This window comes from Numida meleagris, chromosome 2 (genome assembly GCF_002078875.1).
Source record: "Numida meleagris isolate 19003 breed g44 Domestic line chromosome 2, NumMel1.0, whole genome shotgun sequence".
In the NCBI taxonomy this organism is placed as follows: Eukaryota; Metazoa; Chordata; class Aves; order Galliformes; family Numididae; genus Numida; species Numida meleagris.
In genome coordinates this window covers 43,029,053-43,052,873 of record NC_034410.1, presented here as the reverse complement: position 1 = coordinate 43,052,873, position 23,821 = coordinate 43,029,053, and the positions used below count along the sequence as shown (strand labels likewise).

Genomic DNA, 23,821 nt, shown 5'->3' with positions numbered 1-23,821 from the left:
CATGCCATATTGCATGTTTATGGCAATACTCAGGACTTGCATGACTCAGAAGTGTTTGCCAATATTTAAGAGGATTTGCTGAACACTGAATGTATCTCTTTAACAATTTCCTGATCACTTTCTGAAGTCCAGCAACTGGTGTTAATATTGAATCTTGCAATAAGACATCTCTTTTTTGGCTGACTTCTTCTGTGGTATATATAAGCAAATATTTAGTGTACATGTCACAAATTATTTTGGTTTTATTCAGTGATTAAATTGTTCAGTTGGATGGATACATTAATATCTCATTTTGCCATCAGATTATGTTCTGCTTTTATTTTCATTCTCCATTGTAATAGTATTTGGTATATTTTTGGCAGTACACTGAAACCTGTGTTGGTGTTACTTAGTTTATAACATACCCTTGATATATTCTGGCCCATTAAACAAAGGAATATCTTTGTATCCTCTTTCACAGACAAATTATAGCACAATTTGAGTATCTTTATTTGAAACATTCTTCAGCAGTAGCCCACGTAGGACATTCGGTTCCACTGATCATACACCCATGTAGAATCTGGGTAGCTATGCCACGGTGGTTCATCTTGTGCTTAATTTTGAACATTAACAAAAGGAAAGTACAAATCTTCTTCTGTGCTTACTATCCTTATCTTTGGCTTGCAAAAGGAGAGAGAACCAAGAAGCGTCAAAGGCAGGAACATTTGCTGGATGCCAGATGTATTGCTGCCAAGAACACAGATATATAAAAAGTAGACAGTTGAATAGTTGTGGACGTCTTAACTCGTATAATAAATAAATCATAGAATCTTAGAATCATAGAATCACCAAGGTTGGAAAAGACCTCTAAGATCATCCAGTCCAACCATCTGCCTATCACCAGTATTTCCACACTAAACCATGGCCCTCAGTACAACATCTAAACATTTCTTGAACAATTCCAGAGACGGTGACTCCACCACCTCCCTGGGCAGCCCATTCCAGCACCTGCCCACTCTCTCAGAAAAGTGGCATCTCCTAATGTCCAATTTGAACCTCCCATGGCACAACTTGAGGCCATTCCTTCTCATCCTGTCGCTGTTACCTGGATGAAGAGGCCAACTCCCACCACACCACAGCCTCCTTTCAGGCAGCTGTAGAGAGCGATCAGGTCTCCGCTGAGCCTCCTCTTCTCCAGACTGAACAATCCCATCCTCCTCAGTCACTCCCCATAAGACTTGTGCTCCAGACCCCTCACACCTTTGTTGCCCACCTCTGGGCACACTCCAGGGCCTTGATGTCTTTCTTGTATTAAGGGGCCCAAAACTGAACACAGTACTTGAGGTGCAACCTCACCAAGGCTGAGTACAGAGGGATGATCACTTCCCTGCTCCTTCTGGACACACTAACATTTATATTACTGGGAGCTTAGCTTTGTAAAATAATGTAAGTGTGAAAAACATCACTACTCAACAACTTTAGGACATATATGAACATAAAATATTCTTATTCTTTTGATAATAATGTGTAATATCCATACCTACACAATGATATATACACTATATCTGTTGAACAAAAGTAGTTTTTGACTAGCAGCTGGGGCATTTCATTCTGTTTCAGTTCCTTTTCGAACAAACAGATGTTTTCTCAGGCAAGCAAGCTACATAGATACAGTTTCTTAAAGATATTTACGCAACCTTGATGTCAATGGGAAACTGTTGCCTAAAATATGACAGAGGATCTGGGCATAAACTCCTCTCAAAACGTCCAAGGTGCAGCCATGTAGCCATACTACAACTCCACTAAATTTGGAAACAGCATAATTTTGTCTGATAACTGTTTGCCATATCTGGGGGGGGAAAGGAATAAAGAAAAACGAAGAAAAAAAAAAACACCCAAGGAGAAGGGAAAGCAGAGAACAAGAGTGAAGAGTGCTTAAATGCCAAAGAAAATGGGAATCAATTCTTTGAAGACTGGGGAAAGCTGCAGAGAAGGATGAAATCCAAAATGTGGTCAAAGAAAAGTCCCTAAAAGACAGAAGCTGAAAAATAAAATTTCAAACATTAGCCATTACTTTCAAGATGTTATCAGCCATTGCTAGTCTGTTGTCATGGGGAGAAAAAGGCGTTACAACATCAAAGGAAACAAGGAATGTAATGAAGAAAGAAATTAGAAGAGTAATTTACATCCATTTGGTGGTATAATCTTCAGAGGCACTTTTGCTAATTAGCAGGTTTGGGCGGTACATATCAGAGTATTCAGAGACTGCTGGAAGTCTCCTGAGATGTTTCTAGGCAGCAATTTGGATGGCCACAGAACATTTCTGGAGCCTCATAACTTATCAGCAAAATGAGTTATTTCTCCTTCATCATTTGAAACCTGACAGTCAGAAGGAAAAAAGAACAACCTCTTGCAAGAGCCTGTTTCTTTGAGCAAACATAATAGAGAAAAGCTCATCTTTTCTTCCAGAACTTTTGATAAGATGATGGTAATGGCATACCTCTATTCACTGTGTGACTGTATTTGAGTGTACCTAGTCTTGGCTGTGACCGTTTGTTCTTCTCTTGTATTGTGCTTTTTATTCCTTTTTCTATTTTACTTTTATGAGTGTTTAGAGGTCTAGGTGTCTGTTCTGAAGTAAGTAAATAAATGAATAATACATGAAGGGACAGAGAAAGTAATTCCCTGCTTCACAGAAGTCATTGGAGACAGAACAGCAGCAAATTTAGTGGACTGTCTGATAATGTTCATCACATTAGATGTTATTTAGATTGATTTTTATTCATCATTAGCACCTAAAATCTCCAATGGCAAAAGTTGAGCACTGAAATGCATACCTTATGTGAATGCAAAAAGAGGTCATTGATATTCAGATACTTCTTTATGTGTATCAGTTCCTCTGAAGCTGAGGTTTGAGTGAAACTTAAATTGTTTCCCTACCTACTTTTTTTATTTTTAACCAGAGACGTAGAACCTTTTTTTCCCTTGTGCAGGGACTTCCGCAGTTCAGATGCTTTTTCCTTCCTTTCTGCTTTATATTTCCTTCATTTGTGTCTGTCTCTAGATTGTCCATTTCCCTGGATGTGTCTCGTGCTTCAGATTATACCTTTCTATGCCCATTCATTAGGTGGATAATTCCCTGCAGCCATTTCACCTGAAAATGGTGCTTTCTTCCAATACAATCTCTTATCCCTGCTGGAGTCAAATTGAGTCATAAGTCTAAAATTATCCCAGAGGACAACTCCACTGAGATAAATACAGTGCATTTAACTCTGTGTTTTCCTTATGTTTCAAAAATCATTTTTTTTTAAAATCTCAGCTTGAACATATTTGTTTTGAAAATGTATTTTAATTGAAAAGTATGATCAGAGGAGTTTGTTCATTCCTTTTGACTAACACCTATTCTTTTCACACAGCATCTGTACCAAATGCAGAAATATTTTTTGAATCAAAGCAAGCAGGCTGCTTTCACAATTTACTTGCTTTTCCCCTCATTACTGATCTTTTGCCGTAACCATGGATCTATCTGTAATGCTGAGTTTTGTGTATGTTACACCTCGTATTGCTGAAAAAATGCTGAACAAACTTGCCTGTGAGCATCCGATGAAGATTGTTCAAAGGATATGACTGAAACAGAGGTAGGTATACACCATTCCATAAATAAACCCTCCTAAGCGTAAGCTGTGACCATTCCTCTCTCCATCTGAACACATCAAGCTTTTCAGAAAGCTGCTTTTATGTAAGATAAGAGAGCTGTCTCCATGACATGGTGCTTTGCTTCTCTTCACCATTAGTTGGGCGTTAGTTGTTCTGGCTGTAAATAGACAGGCACAGATGGTACCACGACTCTCAGAGCCTCCACACATCTTGCACTGCAGGGATTTTCGTTATTCTTGTTATCTCTCTAGCAGCTCCTACTCCTTCCTAACAGTTTGTTGAGAAAAAAAGGGAAGGCTAAAGAACAATTGGTCCCTTTGCTCTCTAGGATTGCTGAAGTCTTTAGACAGGAGTGCGGCACTCATTTTGACTTTATTCTTTGTTAGGGGAACCCAACCATGGACTCTTAAATGAAGCAAACTTTCTTCCAGCCTCACCAGGTGGAGTCAGTCCTCCCTGAGAAGCAGAACTAGATGCCCCAATGGCATTAACCTGCAGTACTCCAAAGGCACACAGCCTCTCTGCACATCCTCCCTCAGTGCCCTGCAGCTCTGATCACCACACTGCAAAGAAACATGTCGAGCTTATGTCTTGAAGCTTGCATCTTGAAAGACTGCTTCAGTGCACAAAAACAGTGTTTGCAGGAACAATTAGCAGCACTGAGTCTAGAGAGGCAAGGATAAAAAGGACATGACAGAGTTGTAGCTCCCTTGATGCGCTTCATGGAGAAGGTAGATTAGGTGATCCTCTTTAGTCTTTCACATAACACAAAAACAAGATGTTAACTTAAAGGCAACAAATTGAAATCAGATAAAAGGAAATCAATCTTATAAAGAGTACAATTAACCTCCTACTACCGGAGCCAAGAACTTAGCAAGGTTTTAAAACAGATTGGATGTTTGTATAAATTATTAAAGTATTTGCTTATTATTTTCTCTATCCCGTCTTTTGTAAGCTTATAGGTTTTTGTGTTTCTAAAAAGGTAAATTACTAGTGTCTGGGTAAGAAGAAGGCAAAACTCCTATTTGTTTACTATTAGGTTTTCCTTCATCTTCCTCTACAGTGCTGGAGAATGCAAATAGTCAGTGACATGGCAACGGGTGGAGTGTTCACCTGCTTCTAGACAATAGTCTCTGCATTGTCATATATATATCTAAAGCTACTAAAGAGTGGACAAGGTTAGCCAGTGTATTCAGAAATAGCTCAGCTCAGAATCAGTGAATGGTTTGGGTTGGAAGGGACATTTATACATCATCTAGTTTGGCCAACCAGCCCCCATTAGACCAGGTTGCTCAAAGCCCCACCCAGGCTGACCAGGGACTCCTCCAGGGATAGGGCAACCACAGCTTCTCTGGGCAGCCTGTGCCAGTGCCTCACCACCCTCATCATCCACCTCTTGAGTATGACCCCACATTCATTCACCAAAGCCCTTTAATGATATAGCATATTCTTATATAGCTACAGGTCCAAAACAAAAAGCCCTCCTTTTACATGGGAGTACATCCATATGCATCAGCCCTCAGTGGTCCTCGAAGATCAGTGGGCAAGCAGGAGTGGTGTCAGTGGATGCACCTGATGGGCCAAGACCCCCCCACACAGGGCTCCTCTTCTGCACCACCCTGCTCTGGTCTGGGGAGTTTATCTACATCTGTATTTATCAGACTAGCACAGGCCCTAGCTTAGTCGAGACTGCAATATCCTGTAACAGAGAACAGGCTTGCAGGAGGGGAGACTGTGATGAAAATACTGCAAAAAGGGACATCATGGCTTACCCTTTTTTTAATGAAAAGACTGACGGAGAACTGTCCATCAAAAGGATTAGACAGCTAAGTGATAGATGAATCTCCCAGAATTGCAATGTTTCAACAAGAAAAAAAAAACAAAAATCACCTTAATATTAAATAGAAGCTGTGAATGTCATGCAGAAATCTATGACAATTGGAAGAGGAAGTAGTTGAATGCATGAAAAGCCTGATGAGATTATAAATAAAATTACATATTGCATTACACCACACTCCTGCAATTCATGTTTCCTCAGCTATTCAGTACAGACTGCTGTCAGCTCAACACTTATCTGCCACAGACTTTGGCTATCTCTCAGTTCCCTCATAAATGAGACAGTTTGGACACAGACATGTAGAAATAGAGCGTGTTTCATTTCTTTGCAGATCCCAATCTCTGTGGGAAAGCTGGGTGAAATCCTGCCTGCGTGAATGGTTCAGGATATGCCAAACTGGGCTGGAAAAGGCAAGTTGAGAAGCAGGTTTTCTTTGCAAATGTAAAGACAAACAAGCATGCAACTCACTTGATGGAGTTGGCAATGATAGGTTTGAAGTGCATGGAATAATCAGTTTGTAATGCCAGTAATCAGTTTGTTCAGGCTTTTCTGCACCGTTTTCGGAGGTGACAGTGCAGTCACTCTCAAGGAAGCTCACCCTGCTGCAGAACTTGGGACATGACCAATCCCTCTGCTCTTGGTGCTTTCAAATTAGAACCAGCTGCCTTCCTAGAGCGTGTGCACTAGCTGGACACACACGGTTAGGATCAATACAGAGTTGCAGAGGGAAATTTACAGATATCAATACCCAGCATAATCTAAAAGCAACACTTCATTCTATTCCCTATCAGTTTGTCTCACCAGCGTGTCCTACTTTGTCTTTTAGAGTTGATTCTGTTGGAGAAAAGCCTGTCTTTTGCTGCACAGTACCACTGCCGGATGGGCCTGCAGCGAGGTTAGCTTTGGAGGCTGCAGTGGAGGCCTTCAGTGCTTCTGGGTTCTCTCTGATTTCTAAACACTGACTTCTGCTGACAAATAGAATGGGGCTTTAGAGCCAGGTATGTGTCTACCACTTAAACCCCAATGCTTTGCTACTGAAGTGAGCTGCTTGCAGGAGTTGCTAGGTAACTGTACCCTTCTCGTGGCTTATGGGAGCAAGCGAGAGAATTCTGGTGATGTCATGCTTCACATTCATATTTCTTGCTTTAAAAGAGTTTTCTCTCAATTTCTACAGGAACAGGTGCATGGGGGAGTTTTTCAGTAAGTTAGAGCTTCCCTGCTCCATCGTGCTGGCGCAGCTTAATTTCACTCTTGCAAAACACTGTAATAATGCAAAATTGGCCTAGGCTCCTGAAAGTGTGATTTTAGGGGAGCAGTTCTGTCTGTTCAGGCCTCTTGCCTCTTCTAGACACTGATTCAAGAGCGAACTCCTTGGAAACACAGACATCTCCAACAGCTGCTCCGCTGCCTGTATCTGAACAAAATGGCGGCTCCCTCAGTAAAAGCCAATGGGAACTTCGTGATTATGCTTTTCAAGAATGCAAAAATCCAAATATCAAGTATGCAAAATAGACTGAAGCTGTGGCTTACGTCCCTTTCAATACTAACCATATGCCTAATATATATTAGTAAGAGTCAAGTTACATCAGTGTGTAAGTACATCTTTAACAAGGCAGATGAGAATAGATAAATAGAATGGTTTGAGCATGCTGTGGTGAGTATGGGATGGATGAGCAGGAAATCATGGAGCCGTGGGAGACTTACTGAGATGCACGTGCAGCTTCCCAAGCCCAGAGGGGAGGCACATTCAAAGCGTGGTGTGTCTGATGACTGTCTGGGTGGCTCTCTGCCCAAGTGGAAAGGCAAGGCATGGAGGCAGGGGACCGGTCACAGCTGCATGGTCAGGTTTGACTCCCGCTGGGGCTCTGCGGAGGCATTTGTCATTTTTCCTAGTTTCTTCCCCAGTCTGGGCTATGTGTTGTCCCCTCTGGTAGACTTGTCACCTCCTGGTCTTTTTCTGCAGTGGACACCATGCACATTGGCACTGGCCGGAGCATCACACTGCAGTAGTACCTGATGCGAACAGCATTCAGAGCAGAAAAATCAAGCCCTCCAGTTTGTAACAACTGTGCATCCTCTGGGTGCTGCTGCCTTCATCCCTGCCATTCTCAGCTAGATCTACCGGTTGTTCTCTCTGCCTGCCTGATTTGATCTTCCTTTTCTTTATCACTGCCTCTTGCCATCCTTCTCCCCCACACTTCCCCATGTGGGAGAATTTCTAATCAGTGCATAGCATGGGTCCCAGGCGTGCACTGTGCCGGGCTGCTGTGGCAATTAGTTAACATTTGGAGTGTGCTGAGCAGCACTATCTCCAGCATGCTATTTTAAGATGCAGTCTTGATCACATATAAAGGTCTACCTGGCAGGAAAGGAACTGAGACAGAGAATACAGCTGACGTTCCTTAGACGCTGAGAAAATGCTGGGCTAAATGTGCTGTTTAGAACAGGGAAGTCAATTTTCTGCCGAGAAAGAGCATGCTGGCATTCATTAGGATGGGGACAGACCAGTGGGAGAGATGCAATGCCCCACTGTCAGCTAGTGCCTTGATGTCCTCACCTATTCGTTCTGATTAGACAAGGACCTCCCTCCTTCCGAGACAAACTGTAAGAAACCTTTCTGCTTTGTGTCACTTCCACAGAAACCATCAGGGTGATCTGCATAAATATGCAAGTGGTAATCAAGCGTGGGTAGTTCGGCTGGTTTGTGATACATTTTTTGTGCATGCTACGCATACAGAACTAATACGTTTTCACTCTCTTTAAACCTACACAAGGTCACCAAATTGAAGAGGGACCAAAGGAATGGAAGGCAAAATTTTATCCCTTTTCTTGGTACTACACGTCTCCAGGGACATAATACTGTTACTGTAAAGGCCAAAAAGAGTGCAAAGAGATCTGCTGGTCCTCTGGTAATTGTCCCCTTCTTCTGGCTGCAGTTTTTTAACTAGTTGAAAGCAATAAGAGAATAAGAAAGATTACAGTTGCTAATAGAGTAAGTATGTTTTACATACCGAGTCACTCCAGTAAATCTAATTTACAGGCAAGCTGGAGTTCATGAAGCATTAAGTGACCGAGGTCCCTCATGCTTTGGGGAATTCATTTTTCTCTGTCTGATCCTCTGCTTATTTTGACGGTTCAGACCAAAGATTAACACACACTCCACATGGCTTTTCATTGTGTTATGGAGATTACAGGAGGTTTTCCTGTGGCTGTCCAACAATGACAGAGCAGAGAGCTCCAGATTTTTACAGAATGATCACATATATAACTTCAGCGACGTCTGTTCACATATCTTTAAAACTGGGAACTAGAGATTTGATGACTTTTCAGAAGAAGTGAAGTAAATGAAGGCCAGCGTAAGAACTGAACCAAAATGAGAACTTAAATATCATTCTCTTAATTACCTGACATAATCCTGCCAGTTTTGTTTTAATAAATTACTTAAGTGCCAGCTAAAAGACAGTCAATTACCTAGAAATCTGGTAATAATTAATTGAGCTCTCTAAAAAACAGCCCTCACCACTGATACAGTTAAATATTTATGACTTACGACTTGTGGTGATACGTTCTCAAGGCAGACGATCAGATCATACATAAAACAAATCAGGCATCTGCAGTTCAGGAAGTTTCTATTAAAGCCCACAGCTCTGAGGGTCTCCTGGCTGAATTTCCAACACCAGCACTTTGGGAACAGTTTTTCATTGCCTGGTCCCTTCCTGAAAATGATTCCTTTTCGATGCTTAGGATCATTCCAGCTTCATATCTAAGTTTGAAGAATGCATATATCAGCGTGCTGTCTTGTGCACTGCATCAGCATGATATCTGCTGATGGAAAAAGTGCAGCATTACTGGCAAAGGCATAGAGTTAGGAGGGTACAGGCAGCACAGAATTTCAGATACTGAGGGCCAACAAGAAATGCTTCACTGTGCAATTAATGATGGTGTTCAGATATATTCATAGACACAGACATTCTTCATTAAAAGATAAATGTCTGTTTTATGTTGGTTTGAATCATCTGATTTTTCTAAACAAATGACATACATGTTAATAAATGCTAGATAACCTACTGCAGAAATTAGAAGCAGTGTTTAAAAGTACCCTTTCTTAGGATTAAGGTTTTGAAAACTGTCTGCCAAATGTTCTATTCTGCTCTCATTTCCTCATACAGAAACAGCAACAATTTTTTATGCTCTAAAGAAAACAGCTTACCCGCACAACGACATATTAGAATCAGCTATTTTTAATAGTTCAATTTGTGTTTCCATCACGACAGTCTCAGTATTGCTTTCATCAAGAAAGCTCTGCCTGCCCTGCCCATACAGCAGGATTTTCCATGTTGCAGAGGTGGTAGTATCTGCTTGGGTGCCTCCAAAGTGGAGGCTGGAAGCAAGATCCACATTGTTCTTCCTCAAGCTGCAAGTTACACAGATGCTTTTTACTACAGAAATATAACACTGAGATTAAAACAAAATGTCACCAAGTTTGCTGGAGTTTAAGAAATGGTTCTGATTTTTGGGTGGTCCTGTGTGGAGCCAGGAGTTGAAGTTGATGACTCCTGCGGGTCCCTTCCAACTCAGGGTATTCTATAATGCTGTGATTCTAAGTAAGTGCCCTTCCTCCCAGCCCCAGACATTGTTCCCAGCTGCTCATTCAGCCCTTCCAAACAAAGCCTTTCTGCAGGGGCAGCTGTCCCAACCCCAGAGCCCTGCACACACTGCACACATTCCCCAGTAGTGCTGCAGAGCAGCAGGGCTGGGGGACACACGCCCAAGCCCCCTCTACAAACACAGGGCAGCGGGTGAAGATGCCATGCCGCAGCTACTTCTTCCAGCAAGAGCTGCTGCTGGAGTGGGTTACAGCCCACAAAGAAGGTGATGGTCGGCTGCAATTTATTTTTATACCCTGTGCTTCATCTGTATCCATCTTCACACTGATAAAGGAACAGCTGCTTTTAATCTCACATTTAAATGCCAGGCCTGGTATGGTGACCTCTCAGGAGCCGTGGGTGCTATCCTTACCAGGCCAACAACACCCAAAGGGCAGCTATTATCCTTATGATGTGCAGCATTAGCTGTGGGTCTTTTTGTGGCCAATTTGTTGCAGTAGCGGTTGGGGCTTAGGAGACAGAGAGAAACGCTGTAGTCAGTTCTCTTGCTAAATGCTTCGATCCACTCACCGGAGGCATGCAGAGCGTTGTTCGGATCTGCTTTGACACCAAAGGTTTTATTTCCAGAGACTGTCACACAGCAATACAAACTGCCGGGGGAATTTAGGCGCAGATGATTAATGCATTGTAAGGTAACCTTTGGACTAGCTGAGCTGCTATTCCCCTGGAAAGAGCGCCTTGTAATAGCTCATTTATATAAGGGCAGTGTGGCAATCTGGCCTGGGAAGTACCATGGTTTGAATTCACCATTTTCATAAAAAGTGTGAGAGAGAGTGGGCTTGAGGCTTCTCAGCACTGGAGGTGAATTACAGAGCAACACACCACGGAGGAGACTGTGCGGCCCACAGAGGTGAGGCTGTGGGCCAGCGGTCTGCTCTGCCTGTTGGTAGGTCTGGTCCGGCAAAGAAAGTATGCTCCATAGACATCAACCTGTTGGCCTATTTCTACCTTTTGGAAAGTGAGGAGGGGAGCTTCATTTAAATTGACTATACGAACATGCAAACAGATTTGTTGCGTAGAAAGGGGAAGAGGTAAATGCAGGAGAAAAAAAAACAAACTACTTCAGTCTTCCCTGAGATGAGTAGATAAGTATGAAAAGTTCTTCCTCCTTTCTGCTGACTTCTACCAGAAGTTGGCAATTCCTTCCTAAAGCTCACCTGCCACATAGCTCTGTGTAGGTCAGTGGAGGCAGTGCTGAGTTAAGCCAGCTCCACTGGAGGATGAGTGAATGGCTGGGAAAGAGACAGGTGGAAAATGTAGAGCTAGCATGATACGAGAGACTGGAAAGGGGCTATTTCCTCATTTTTTCACAAAGAAGTTTTATAAGGGCTATACAGTCTGAGCTTGTACCTAGTTAACATTTAGTACGTATTCTTTCTGAAAGTAATGGGTTGTATTGTGAAGATGATCAGAAGAGATCCTTTTCCATACATGAAATACAGAAGGTTTGAATAAAATGTTTTCTGGACAAATGGTAGATGTGTAAGCTGAGACCCACTGGTTTGCTGACTTAATTATCCTTTTGAAAGAAAGACAATGTGCAGAAATAAAAATCGGCATCCTTCAAGCTAGTGGCTGTGGGCTGCAGTTTCCTCAGGCACAGAGAGAGGATTCTCTTGTGCCCCCTTATCAGGCCTTTACCCAGCATAGAATGCGGTATGTTAAAGTGTGTGATACTCTGATGACAGAAAACACTAAGAAGAGGGATTCATGCTTAAAACACAAATTCTTCTCAGTTTTATTTCTCTGCTGCTTTTTTTTCCCCAAGTTGCTCATACAATACTTTTTTCCCACAATAACCTTACAGAGCAAAGGCTAATCTGAAGAAATTCTGCTCATCAAGCATTACCTTTCTCTAATGAGCACGTCCTGTTGGAGCTGCTGTGTTTCTCTCTGGTTGTTTGATTACTCATCTATGAAAGCCTGTAGCCAGCACTCCCAGCTTAAACAAGAAGGTTGACAGGAGGCCCTTGAAGACCCTGTTCTTCTGTTTCCTGGCTTGCATGCTTGTTCTGGACTAGTAATTCCCAACAAAGCTGTATATCTTATTTTGTCTCATTACTATAGTGGTTCAAGAAGGGAAAGAAATCAGAGGGTGTCGAGCTGTGCCAGTGAAGAAACATGTCTGCAATCATCAAGGAACGTGGTCATTAATTCCCAGTTCAAAACAATGTTTTCATTACCTTGCTTTGCTTTTGCAGCCAGAACTAGCTTGGGAAAGATTGAGCTGTTTACGTGTAACTTAAAATGGATGGCCGAGGCAGTGCTTTTTTAAATAATTGTTGTGTATTGCTGACTGATTTTCTACTAAACAGGCAAGTTACTTAAATGATGCTGTGATATTCACACTTTGTCTTCTGTTTGGTTCCAGGAAATTTGTCTCATGAGGATTAGAAATGCTGCCATCTGCAATACAGACATTTCTATCATTGGATGTGACCAGGAAAACCTAGTGTTTGTCAGTAATTGCTTCTAAAAATAGGCACTGTTTCTTAAAAGTGAAACAGGAAGGTGGCAGAGAGCTTTAAAACAATTCTTCTCGTTAGTGGCAGAGAATAACCCACATCTGTGACTGTGTTGTAAGGCCAGCACCATGGCTGTGGCACAGGGTGCTAATGCCCTGCTAGCCCAAATGCAGCCTTTGTACCTCAGTCCCACATGGCACCATGGGTGGGAGGCCCTCGAACCTCCCCCCCTCTCCATTTTCTCACATGGCAGAGAGGAGCTGCACCAGCAAGGGGCAAGGGAACAGCACAGGCAACAAGCTGTTGGGGTGGGAAGGGGGAGGTAGCATGGGCCAAGTCGAGGGGCAGGATTAGACATTCTCTCCATCCTGGAGGACCAACCCATGCAGGCACTAAAGCCTTTACCTCCTCCAAAAGGCGTAGCCAACTCTCTTATGTAAACTGCTAATCAAGGGAGTAAATCAGAGCTTGTTGTCAATGAAGTAACAGGGGACAGCTTTTCCTGTCTCTTAGCAATGGGTCTTCTGTGCTGCCAAGAGATAATTGACACCAGCTTCTTAATAAGTTTGCTCTGATGACAAGGTTTTTGTCACTACTGTCCAGACTGCTCAACTCACACATGTTACAGGACACAGGGAAAATGTCACTCGGCATCTGCTCTGTGCTCACTCTATGTTTTCATTTAAAAAAAACCCACCTCTAATTTGCAGCAGAGAAACTGATGGGAGTGAAGAAAAAGCTCCCAAATGCGGATTAGCCATTGACAACTTGAGAGCTCATTTCTATCTCAGTTCATCAGTGGCAGAACCCCAGCACTCTGCTACTGTGTGGCTTTAGCTTCGGACAAGGTTGGTACCCATGTAAACTCTGCTTGGGCAGTAACACATCAGGCAGCTGCTGGCTAACATCCTTGCCCACTAACTCACAGGTGGCGGTGATGTTAGTCTCCTCTGTTATATCACTGATACAATCTTTTGCTCAACTGAGAGGGCAGAGATCTGTGGCCAAGAGGCAAAGAGCAGAAATGGGGCAGAAGCTGCTTAAAAAGACAATTAAAAGGTAACTAATTTTAATTTGTTAAAAAAGATAATAAATACTCCACCACTTAACACCCTACTTTTACTGTCACACTTAGTCACTAAGTCTCAGTGTGACAAATGAAATCCCTCATCTGCTAAAGTGCCAGGTTTCTGGTTTGTCTGAGGGGAAAAACCTGAGAGTTTTTTAAAGAATCGTGTTTGGTCTTAAGGCACGGCCAACCCTGTTCTGTAAAAATTAAAGCTTATTAACAGGGACACCCAATCATCTGCCAGCTTGGACTTGAGGATCAGAGAAACAGGAGCTGCCTGCACTGAAAACACAGAATACATCTTTCTGTGCTCTTTGTCTCCCTGTCTCACTGGTGAGAACTCAAGGGCAGCCCACTATCCACCCTTAGCCAGGAGTCAGCAGGGCATTTCTGGAGTTCTGTGCTTCCTAAGAGCCCTCTAACGGTCCTAGGCAACGGTGTGAACACAATGTGGGTATTCCTCTGCTCTCTGGGAGCAGGAAACATACTGACAGTCCTTCTTTCCCATATGCATCTTCTAGCTCCAAACTCAGAAACAAAGGATGGAGAAGTTTTCACAAAGGGACTCTGTCCAAAGCAGGGGGAAACAGCTCTGCCACCAGCCGAGGAATTGGTCCTGGTGCATCACCTGTGCTTGCCTCACTGCACGCACAGCTGCTGCACACTGCACAGCATCCTCTGGGCAACAACACCAAATCAGGGCTGTGAACAAGGGACTGAACGGCTTCTGATGGCAGATGGCAGGCTCTGAGCTGCCCACACTTTTAAATTAGAGTAGTTTCAAATCGTTTTAATCTGCTTTGGTTCTCGTGGCCTGCCTAGGCTGCAAAAGGTATGAGAACAACAGAAAGGTAGCTGCCTGCACATCTGGCAAGCACGAGCATTATACAGTGCAGGAGAGAGCTGGGAGTAACTGGTGGAAATTTAGCAGAAGAAAACAATGACCAGTTGTCAGAAGGAATGTCTTTACAAAGCAGTTATCTAATCCCAGAAAGCAGTAAGACACTGCCTGCACCAGGTGCTCTGGGTGAAGAGAAACATTGGCTGGACCCGTTTGTCAGCCCCCAGCCCCACAGTCCTAGGGCAGCCATTTCATTTCAGGCTGTGCAAGCCTGCAGCCGGAGGCCAGCCTAGTGGCCATTTCTGTCTCTAGAGGCCTGATCCTCTGCAGTCCATATAAATCAGTGGGAATTATTCTCCTGGAAAACTGGGGTCTTGGAAGAGGCCCTTGAAATATAGCAGATATATCAGCAGCAGTGTTGGCACCGCATAAAGGGCAGAGCGAATAATAATAGCAACAAAGAACTCCCAGCATCCAGAAAGCGCAGCAGAGGTCAGGCTCTGCATGAAGACAGTTGTTAAGAGAGATTTAAATGTTCTGAAGGAAAGCGCAGCAGGGCGGTCACGCAGGGAGCTCTGCTGCAGCCACAGCCCATGCTCCTGGGTGCTGGCTGGGGCTGATGACACAGGCACAGCACCTGCCCACCGTTCTCCATTCAAACTGTGTTTCCAGGCTAGCTTTATGCACTTCCCATAGCCCACAGCCCTGCTGCAGGTGCTTCAGTCCATACTGCTGGGCTGTGAAAGCTGAAGCCTGCTCTTAAGCAGCCTGTTAGAAGGGCCCCAGCAGCCCCCACTCTCCCTGGATCCTGCTCCCCTCTCCAGCAGCTGCCTTGGCCAATTTTAGCTGGGTTTCCTGTGGACATTCAGCCAGAAGTTGGGAGTTGGAGCTGAAAGTCCACCATCAAACCTCTCCCTCACACCCCAAAACCCCATACCAGGGGCATGCCAGAACTTTCCCTTGGTTTGTTCAGCCCAGAGCAGAGGATCTGAGGGAAGGCCTCATGGTGGCTGCAACTCCTCACATGGAGCGAGGGACTGCGCTGAGCTCTGCTCTCTGTGACAGCGACAGGGCCCGAGGGAACGGCATGGAGCTGTGTCAGGGGAGGGGCAGCTGAGGGTTAGGGACAGGTTCTGCACCAGAGGGTGGTGGGCATGGAACAGGCTGCCAAGGGCAGTGGGCACGGCCCCAAGTGCTGGCGTTTAAGGAGTGTTTGAACTACGCACTCAGACATTGGGTTTGGGTTTTGGGTGGTGCTGTGTGGAGCTGGGAGTTAGACTTGATGATCATTACAGGTACCTTCCCACTTGGCATATTCTCTGTTTCTATGAGCTAACCCTCCAGAGCCCGGCCATATGCCCACTGGTCACCTTTATTCCGTCTTTCCCCCAAATCCTCCCTGCATTGCTCCGAGTAAGGCCAGGTGAACACATTAACATAGCTATCTTCCCTGCACACTGGCTCTTTGGAATCTGAACAGACTGCAATGTTCTCAAATGTGTCTGTGCTTCAGTGGATTATTTTTGAATTCATTCAACAAATAATTCCTGGTCTGTACCCTGACTCACTGAGTGCTGAACTTCTCTTAAGTAATGCATGCTAATCATCATCTGTTCTGCATTTTATAGCTAGTAGTGGTGAAAGATGAAAGCCCGGCATTGCCCATTATACTGGGGCTACAGTCAGATATTAAAAAAAATCCTCCAAGATGACATCTGTTGTAGCCAAAGTTCATATATTCCTTCATGAAAATTCAACTACATTAAAAAAAGAGAGAGAGATTTGCAATAGATGGAGGATGATTCATGCTTAAATACACAGCAGAATGCCACTCACTCTTTTCCTTAGCCCTTGCTGTTTTGTGAGTCCAGCCAGGGAAGAACTGATCAATGCTAATAAATGTACATTTTCTCACCTTGCCCTTCAGCATTTCATCAGAGGTAACACTAAAGTCTGGTGCTCTTTTGACATCACACAAATTGCATTCTCTGTCTCTGTTCTCCTCTCTCCCAGCCTGTTTTATCTTTCAGTGCTCAGCAAATCTTCACATGAAGCTAAATGTTTAGCTGCAAAAAATGAAGCGTATGGAGGATATGCATGAATACAGAAAGTAGCAGGACTGTCACTGAATGGTCCTTTTTGGAGAAATTGGCCCCATTTCAGTGGGTAGTGAGCAGCTGCCTCCCAGCTGAGATTTATCAGCTAAAGGCAAGGCAACAACAAATCTAGCAGAAGGGAGAGGGAGGGCTGTGAAAACTGCAGGGCTTCTTTCTGGCTATGTTCTGGCAGTGACTTGGCATTATGGCCTAGACAAGGATGCTCAGGCCCATACAACTCGCAGGCGTACTCCCAGCAGCATTGCCTGCTGTGAAGGGTTGACACTGCTGGTGCCAAGTAGTAAAAGAAGCCAAAGCTGAAACATTGAGATGTGTTCCCAGACTGACTGATATCTGGCACAGCCAGTATCCCTGAGTTGCAGAAGTAGGTCAGAAGTTTATGCAAGAGACTGTAACATTTCTGTCCAGGTGCTTCCTTGGGCAGACCATGGCTTACAGCTGCTGGGCAAGAGTTTTCCCATTGCTCTTGGTCACCGCAATCCCTTGGTACCTTGGCTGGAGTCTCCTGCTCCACCTGTGCGATGTCACCAGCTGACATAGAAACTGTAAAGATGTGCTGGACCAGGGGAGGAGAAAAGGTGCTATTGCAGCTGTTGCCATCTTCCTCTTCAAATGCCTGCAAAGTGAGGTGGGACTGTCCTTCCTTTCTTCTTCATTACATATTTCTGAGGACTACAACTTACTGTAATTCAGAATGAAGCTATTAAAGTTTTGTGGGGGAAGATTAGAGTGCTAAAACACTAGCACACCTCCAAGACAGCTGCAGCTGGATTGTCAATGAGCTGATGATGGGAGACACCAGGTTGTGAGAATGAGACAGGGAATGTGACACCCATGGAGGTATTCAGCAGGAGCTGTGGAAGGAAAAACCTGGGCCTGGGATCCCACGGATGGGAGAACCAATGGGAAAGCATTAGGAGGGAAGCACACAGAAATGGAAACCATCCACCATTGCCCAGAGGAGTTGGGCTGAGATTGTGTGAGACAAATTTTTAACATCCTGCCGATCTCACCACTTAAACTGGGAGTTTTTATCTGCTGGAAGCAAGGTGGCACTAGCAAATGCCTAGGTTTTTTTTTTTTTTCCTAGCCATTGCAGATTTCATGTATTTGCGAGTTTCATGGCAGGGCTGGATCCTCAGGAGGGACACCTGAGCTGGGATCCCACGAGGCTCCAGCCAAGGACTAGTCAAGAACCACACCAACATACACATCGCGCTGTGCAAGGGAACCAGAGTGCTGTACAGGAACCATGGAGAATGCTTTGAAGTTAAGTTCTGATTTTTTGTCCTTTCATGTCTCAGGATGTTCTGAGGTTTGTTGTTGTTGTTGTTGTTGTTGTTTTAAACATAGCTCTGGTAATTTAATGATTCTTAGTGGGAATGAAAATGTTATTCACAAAAATTCCTTGCATAGAAAAGTGACAACTGCCAGCAATTTTTGCAAGGTGCACTGCAGTCACAGCTACCAGAGGACTGAATAAAACCGAGAACTATCCCTGCAGATACATGGGGGAAATAATTCCTGGCCTCTCAAATTGCAGTTTAGTGTGCTGGCAAAACACCAAAGTGCCAGTGCTCATACCCAGCCAATAAAAGCACTGCAACAGTTTTTCATGTATTTCTCTAGTAAGGGTTGTTGTTAATGGAACAGGACGTTCCAATAACCTTTTAAAAGGTTAGACTAATTCAGTTGTTTGTCTTTGCGAGGACCAAGCTGTGTTAGTCCAGTTACAGGGGGGTAAGCAAAGGGATTGGAGCTGGGCAGTGTTTAAAGGTGTTTTCACTAAATAGTTGGTTTAAAAAACAGGTGAATTGACCAGTATGGGGCATTTTGCCTGCTGGTGGGAGCAAGGGGACAGACAGATGCAAGGTTATTGTCTCTCCCCAGCATCACCAGTCCCTGAGCCAGGCCGCACCTGCACAGCCCTCCTACCATCCTGGTATAAGAGGGATGCAGAGGATGAATAATTCAGCTGCAAATCAGCTCTCCAACTGCTTTTTTTTTTTTCCCTAGGTATCTATTTTTAATTTAGATACTCCCACACGTGTTTTTGGTAGATTAGAGACAAGAGAAATAAGAGAAGAAGGCTCTGACGCAGGCAGGAAACAGAGCGTGGGGGTGGCAGGGTTTGAACCACACTGGCCTGCCTGGAGCAGGGCTGTTGTGGCCCTCCTGCAAAGGACAGCATGGTCCTGTGAGGGGCTGAGACCCCCTCAGTCCTTTCTCTGTCAGTGGGAGCTGAAAGTGCTCAGCTCTACTTACCTGGATTTAGAACCCTATGTTGGCAGTTAGAAAAAAATAGTGGTCAGCAGAGGTGCTCTGCCATAGGTGCAGCCTTCAGGGGAACTGCGTTCAGTTTTGAGGTCTGCTACACATCTCCTCTATGTAAACCTTGTAAATCCTCTATCTTGTAGTTCCAGATTTGCTAATGAGAAATCACTTACCACTGCTTCCTTCGGTCTGCCTTGTCTAGCTACAATCTCTGGGGAAGACACCATCACTGCTTGTTTACAGCTTTAGATTATTCACAAGGGAGCCTATTCTACTGTGTGGTAGCATCTTCCTATCATATTTTTTTAATCATGAACATCAGAAGGACAGAGTCATCAGAAGGGTTTGGGAGCAGAAAAAATTTTAGTGCAGCATGTCTTAGTTTCAGCTGGGACAGAATTGTTTTCTTCAGAGTGTCTGGTATGATGCCATGTTTTGGTTTTAGGAGAAAAACAATGCTGATAACACACCTCTTTTTCTAGCTGCCTGCTAAGCAATGTTGTACAAAGCCAAGGCCATTTGCAGAGAAGGGCCAAAGAGCTGGGAGGGAACAGAATTAGGACAGCTGACTTAAACTGGCCAAAGGGATATTCCATACCATATGATCTTCATATGGAAGGAGTTTTGAAGGGGATGGGAGTGCACCTGGCTTTCTTCTGCTGATTGGAGGGCTAGCTGGCCATCGATCAGGCAGTGGTGAGCAATTGCTTGTGCATCACTTGTTATATGCATTCATATATGTACATGTATTTGTCATAATTATTTTCCTTTTCTCTAATAGTTTTATCTCAACCTGCAAGTTCTACTTTATGGGTTTTTTTATTCTCTCCCCTATCCCACTGGGAAGAGGGGGGTTGAGAAAATGACTGTGTGGTGCTGAGCCACCTGCCAGGTTAAACCAAAACAAGGAGCTTAGTGAGGAGGTGAGGGACTATAGGAGAAAAATGGGGAAGAAAGACTGCCAGTTTGGACAAAAACAAAATTATCATTCCATGTTTATCTTTGTGAGAACCCAGATTTGCAGAGGAGACTAGATGGCATTTTCATTTATACACTAGTTCTTAGAGTGTAAGGGAAATCCTGTTGTGGCTGAGAATCTTTCCTTTGCTGTGTACACAGTGTTCTCCAATAAATTCCTTCAGATAAGTCCTTGCACCAATAATACCTGCTTTTACAAGGTCTAGATGGCTGGTAAAGGCATAAGTCTGTTGCTGTGGACTCAGTGAAAACTTTGAAATTTAGAATAGTTTGCTCTCTTCTTGTTATGTTACATGGAGTCTTACCTCTCAGGTTTACGTTGCTGGATATGGGGAACCTCTTAAAAGTGAGGTAGGAGGGAAGCAAGTATTTGAAATCCAAAAGTGAAGGAACTAATGTAAGATTGACCAGCAGGGTACTGTCAGTGTGGAAAAGCTAGTGGGGCTCATTGGCAGAGCTTTAAAGTAGGTTTGAAGGGGGAGGGAGGTAACATCAAGCTTGCCCATGATAAGGTATGGGATGGCACAGCTAGGTTAGAGGGACAAGGGGCTCAACCTGCTGCTTCAAGATGTGCTGGCAACACTGCAGCACACTTGAAATCTTATAACAATGAGACAGGGACCACTGAGGCAATAGGAGAATATAGGAATTATATGGAATAGGGAAACTCAAGGGAAATACTTCGAAGGAATTAAGGAGTTATCCTCCAAGAAAGTAACAAGGTGAGCTGTACAGCTGAAGTGCCTCTATAGCAATGCATGCAGCTTGGGAAATGAACAGGAGTTGGAAGCTACTGTGCTACTGGAAAACCATGATGTAGTTGCCATCACTGAAACCTGGTGGGATGATTCCCACAACTGGAGTGTGTCTGTCAATGGCTACAAGCTGTTCAGAAGGGACAGGCGAGGACAGAGGAGAGGAGGCATTGCCCTCTACATCAAGAACGGACATTAGTCAACAAAACCCCCTGGGAAACTGTCCTCAAGGACAAGAGAGGGAAGAAGAGCTGGCAGATCTTTAAGGAAGCTTTCCGTAAGGCACACAGGCTCTCCATTCCCAGATGTAGGAAGTCAGGAAAGGAAGGAAAGAAGCCGGCATAGCTGAACCAGGACCTGCTGGTCAAACTGGAGTGAGTGAAGAAAATACACAGGCAGTGGAAGCAGGCACAGGTATCCTAGGAGGAGTGTAGGGTTGCTGCCAGGCTGTGTAGGGATGAGGTCAGGAAATCCAAGGCACAGCTGGAACTGGACTTGAAAAAGCATGCAGAGAAGAACGTTAAAGGCTTCTGCAGATACATCAACCAGAAAAGGAAAGCCCAAGAGGGTGTACTCTCCCTAGAGAGTGACACAGGCAGGCTGGTAAAAACAAACAAGGAGAAGGCTGAGGTACTCAACAACTTTTTTGCCACAGTCTGCACTGGCACTTCACACACCTCTCAAGAGGATGGGTTGGAAGGTGGGGACTCAGGGAGCAATGTCCCTCCCACTGTAAGTGAAGATCAGGTTTGTGACCACCTGAGGAATCTGAACATCCATAAGTGAGTCTATGAGTCCCATTCAGATGCATTCCAGAGTCCTGAGGGAACTGGCTGACACAGTTGCCAAGCCACTCTTGATAATATTTGAAAAGTCATGGCGATCAGGTGAAGTCCCTGGTCACTGGAAAAAAGGGAATGTTTCACCCATTTTTAAGAAGGGCGGAAAGGAAAACCCAACCAACCTGTCAGCCTCACCTCTGTGCCAGAGAAGATCATGGAGCAAATCCTCCTGGAAGCTATGTTAAGGCATATGGAAGACAGGGAGGTGATACAACTAGCATGGCTTCACCAAGGGCAAGTCCTTACCTGAGTAATCTAGTGGCCTTCTATGATAATGTTACTGCGTCAGAGGCCAAGAGAAGAGCCACTGATGTCATCTATATGGACTTCAGTAAGGCCTTCGACATGGCCCACCACAACATCCTTCTCTCTAAATTGGAAAAATATGGATATGATGTGTGGGCTATTTGATTGGAAGATCATACCCAGAGAGCGGTGGTCAATGGCTCAATGTCTGAATGGAGATCAGTGACGAGTGGTGTCCCTCAGGGGTCAGTTCTAGGATCAATGCTCTTTAATATCATCATCAGTGACACCAACAGTGGAATCGAATGCACCCTCAACAAGTTTGCAGATGACACCAAGCTGTGGGAGGCAGTCAACACACCTGAGGGACAGGATGCCATCCAGAGAGAGACCTAGACAGGCTGGGGCAGTGAGCCCAAGAGAACCTCATGATGTTCAACACATCCAAGTGCAAAGTCTTGCACTTGGGTCACTGCCCAACTGCAACCCCCACTATCAGTACAAGCTGGGGGATTAAGGATGGAGCACAGCCCTGCAGAAAGGACGTGGGGGGACTGGAGGATGGCAAGCTAGACATGAGGCAGCAATGTGCCCTCACAGCCCAGAAAGCCAACCATATCCTGAGCTGCTTTCAAAGAAGAGCAGCCAGCAGGGCAAGGGAGGTGATCCTGCCCCACTGCTCTGTGCTGGTGAGGCCTCACCTGGAGCACTGCATCCAGATGTGGAGTCCTCAGTACAGGAGAGACATGGATCTGCTGGAGCATGTCCAGAGGAGGGCCACAAAAATGGTCAAAGTAATGGAACACCTCTCCTGTGAGGACAGGCTGAGGGAACTGGGGCTGTTCAGCCTGGAGAAGGGAAGGCTCCGGGGAGACCATAGAGCTGTCTTTTGGTATCAAAGGGGGGCTTTAATAAGGAAGAGGACAGACACTTTAAGACGGTCTGTTGTGACAGGACAAGGGGAAACAGTTTCAATCTAAAAGAGGGGAGATTTAGACTGGATATAAGGAAAAAGTTTCTTAAAATAAGGCTGGTGAAGCACAGGAACAGGTTGCTCAGAGCTGCGTGCGGTGGATGCCCCAGACCTGGAGACCAGCCTCTGAGCAACCTGATCTAGCTGTAGATGCAGAGGAGTTGGATTAGATGACCTTGAAAGGTCCCTTCCAACTCCAGTGATTCTATGATTCTATAATTGTAAATTTAATGACTAATTGTTCACAAGGCCTGGCGATCAGTTTTAACCATGTGATATCCAGGCGACTAGAACAAAAAACACTGTTACTGTCTTGTCAGTGGGTAGGTAATTAGTCAACCAGCTTAATATCCAATAAACTCTATTTATCATGTACCTGTGACTTCCTTACTTCTAGGAAAATGAGTTCCAACAAGTGCGTGCCACGTGGTAGCTTCTCACACCAACATTTTACATATAGTAGCTACAATTTGAAAATACGGAACAATATGCCAGACATGCAAAAGATTTATCTTACTTTCTTAAAAAAAGAATTTTATCTCCAGAATCTACACTTACCTACAGCCCCTCAACAGCAAGTCTACAGAACTGAAATGGTGTCTAGCTTGAGACAGAGAATCCTCGGGGGCACTAAAGCAGGAATGGATTTGTTTATATCATTAGAAAGCAAAGACTGTCTACTTTCCTAAGGGATATAAAGCATTCAGTGTGCATCTGGTATTTCACAAGATACTGAGCCATAGGACTGCCCGAGAATTACTTTTTGCATATGCATTGTGGACCGTTTTAGAGTTTATAAACTTTTATAAAAACTTGAATTTCATTTCTTCTCTCTAATGGCATGTCTAAAGGCATGCTGCAGACTTCATATACACCTTTTTGCCCTCCTATTTCTCCATCACTCTTTCCAGATTTATGGAAAGATAGGCATTAAAAATCCTGAACAGACCTTAAGGAATCTGAGCATCACATTAACGTAAAAGCAGTGCTAATGTGTGCTGGAGATTGTAGGTATCAAGCTACTTTCTACTTGTTACTCATTTACTGTGCTTCCATAAGGTAAAGAGTAGAAAACAATGTTTAAATTAGCATAAGGTAACAATGTAAGTGTTGGGCTTGCA

At 44.2% G+C, this 23,821-nt stretch overlaps 1 long non-coding RNA gene across 1 annotated transcript; it reads right to left on the bottom strand.

The window, feature by feature from the left end:
* On the bottom strand, positions 508 to 23,418 carry LOC110394989. Its single transcript, XR_002436086.1, has 3 exons — positions 23,259 to 23,418; positions 23,077 to 23,163; positions 508 to 726 (listed from the first exon to the last, which is right to left on the bottom strand). It is a non-coding gene; the product is annotated as an uncharacterized LOC110394989 (long non-coding RNA).